Source organism: Montipora foliosa, chromosome 12 (genome assembly GCF_036669935.1).
Source record: "Montipora foliosa isolate CH-2021 chromosome 12, ASM3666993v2, whole genome shotgun sequence".
Classification (NCBI taxonomy): Eukaryota; Metazoa; Cnidaria; class Anthozoa; order Scleractinia; family Acroporidae; genus Montipora; species Montipora foliosa.
Window position 1 is genome coordinate 5,156,647 of NC_090880.1, and position 2,500 is coordinate 5,159,146.

At 40.4% G+C, this 2,500-nt stretch overlaps 2 protein-coding genes and 1 long non-coding RNA gene across 5 annotated transcripts in view; 2 read left to right on the top strand and 1 right to left on the bottom strand.

The window, feature by feature from the left end:
• Positions 1 to 982, top strand: part of LOC137980456 (uncharacterized) — a 14,146-nt gene extending 13,164 nt beyond the window's left edge. The window contains exon 3 of the long non-coding RNA XR_011118523.1: positions 1 to 982. This exon is cut by the window's left edge and continues 269 nt beyond it. This is a non-coding gene — a long non-coding RNA (uncharacterized lncRNA).
• Positions 1 to 2,500, top strand: part of LOC137978477 (MAM and LDL-receptor class A domain-containing protein 2-like) — a 359,940-nt gene that overhangs the window by 257,518 nt on the left and 99,922 nt on the right. The gene's annotated exons all lie outside the window — the stretch shown is intronic.
• LOC137980455 (protein YIF1B-like) overlaps positions 2,269 to 2,500 on the bottom strand; it is a 19,696-nt gene continuing 19,464 nt past the window's right edge. For both annotated transcript variants that reach the window (XM_068827906.1, XM_068827905.1), the window contains one exon: positions 2,269 to 2,500. This exon is cut by the window's right edge and continues 391 nt beyond it. The gene's annotated coding sequence lies outside the window, so the exon portion shown is untranslated.

Sequence of the window (2,500 nt, forward strand, 5' to 3'; positions counted from 1 at the left end):
CAGTTGGTTTCGCTAGTGTTTATCCGCTGGATAGTGATTTATCCGGTGCATAGCGTTATCACCTTTTGACCAGCTGAGGCCTAGTTGAAATCTTCATCGAAAGTAGTCAAAATGCTGAAGTGTAAGGAACTTATGGCAAACGTTTTTTTCACACAACCTGTTAAATTAATGCATAAAAAAAGAGTGATTCATTTACTCGAATAAGAAGCTTTCTTCGATCCCAATACTGATAGACCAGATCTGTTCTAGGCTGTTTCGGAGGCCGCTTTTTCTTTTCTCGCCAAGCTTTCTGGCAGGTCTGACTGGGAGCTGATTATATCGAGACACTGAAAATAAACACTGAGCAGCTTTCCTTTCTGCAATGAGCTTTGCATTATCATAAAACATTTCTCCAAACCGTTCTATTTTGTATTGATTTTAAGATCTCTTGGAGGAAATCCATTTAACTGTGATTGTAAACTTGAATGGCTCCGTGAAAAGCTCCTTGGAAAAAACGACACCTTTCCACGTTTAACGCGTATTGATACAATGAAATGTGCATCCCCTGCCAGTCTCGAAGGAAAACCACTTGTTAACATTTCAAGAGAAGAGATGTGCGGTAAGAGCTTTTTTGTTCTTAAAGCTTCGATAAACCTGAAAAAAATCAAATCAGAGCGGTTTTCAATTGAGAGTCGAAAGTAATTAGCGAATTGCTTCGGTTTTGCATTAGAGCGAGTTTCAATTGAGTGTCGTAAAACCCAAACCAAAGTAATTACTTTGGCCAATCAAAGAGGACGGAGAGAATCCAGTAAACCAATAAAAACTCGAAGTAATTACACGTAGCCGACAAAAAGCGCGCGAAAATGTGCACGCACAAGCCACGATTGGTTTTGGTTTCACTTCTTATTGGTTGAAAAAATGGTGCGAGAACTGTGAACCAATCACTGAGTGAAGTAATGCAAAAGCAAAGCAATTGGCTAATTTCTTTCGACACTCAATTGAAAACCGCTCTACTTCACACAATGATTGGTTTAAAGTTCTCGCGCCACTTTTTCAACCAATCGTGGCTTGCGCGTGCACATTTTCACGCGCTTCGTGTCGGCTTCGTGTAACTGAGACTGTCTTGAAGTTTCTATATCAGGGGGCTCAAGCAAAGTGCCACATTAGCGTTCACTCGGGCTTCCAAGTTAACAGTGGATGTTCCGAAACTTGTGTAGTCTGCTGTCTCAATGCCATTATTGCCTGTACGTCTAAAACAGAAGCTCGTGACCTTGAAGCGTTTAACGCTGGTTTAGAGCTGGGGTTCAAAAATTTCCTTATTTGGATGTAACGTAGCCCGTGCATTTTCCCGCATGTATACCTTCGATCTTATTTTTGTCCATATTTGGGAATAAAATTTGGCGTCCAAAAATCCGCCAGCTTTGCTCCAAGGAAAAAGAGCTGCGATTTACACGCTTCAAGGTCACGTGTTTCTGGTCTAAACTCAATATTTCACTGCAAATATCACTCTGCGAGTGTAATGCAAACGCTAACGCAAATAAGAGTGCAAAAAAAAAAATTCACAATGCGTTGTGTCAGCGATTTAGTTTCGGTGTTTTCAAGTTTCCTCTTTAGATTGTACTCTTTATTTTCCGATTTCAGACCACGTGATGTTACTCTAGGGAACAGTTTCTTTCAAATGTCGTGAATATGTATGCAGAACTTATGAAAAAACTAAAGGAAAATTCCCTTAGGAAAATCACGTGGTCTGAAATGGGAAAACAAAACGTACGAGCTAAGGAAGTCAATTTCCTGGTATTTGCTTGTGACGCACTTACGAACCACGCTCAAGTCGCTCAAAAGGCCCGCATTTGATCAGTTTTTTACTGCGATATTTGCAGGTAGTGAATCTACGGGTAAGCTGACAAATACAACCACTGCAGCTCCAACAACACCGACAACGATTGCTGACGAATTAAAAGTCGTAACTGAACTGAGCAAACCACAAAAATGGCGAGTTGTTACACCTCCGAGGTCACTGGGAAAGAATGCTGCTCAATTAACAGCCCGAGCTAAGACAGTTGATGCACAAACGGGAAGAGTTGCCGAAATCATTGGGGTCACTTTAGCATTCGCTGCTGTTATAGTCATCATGTCCGTTGTTTTTATTCTCATGTAGTAGCCAGCGTTGTCATCCGGAAGTAAGATACAGTGCTATACTATCGTAGTGTCGTAGTGAAGTGAAAAATAAACAGAAAACGAGGCTGTTAGCTATCAAAAGAAATAACAACTTGCAAACAAGACAAAAAGTAAGAAATAAAATGTATCTTGTTCATTGATCTTAATTGTCGATAATAATCGCGAATCTCTCCCAAAAGTAATCCCTTCGTGTGAGTTTTTCATTTTAATAACTGCTGTCAAAACTCTCTTCCGATTCATCTCATACAGTCTGTGTAGTGCAGTCGTAAAGAAGTTTTGGACATGACAGGGTTACCCTTGCAAAAGACTTTGAGCTCTCCCGCTACGTACATTTTTGTCATAC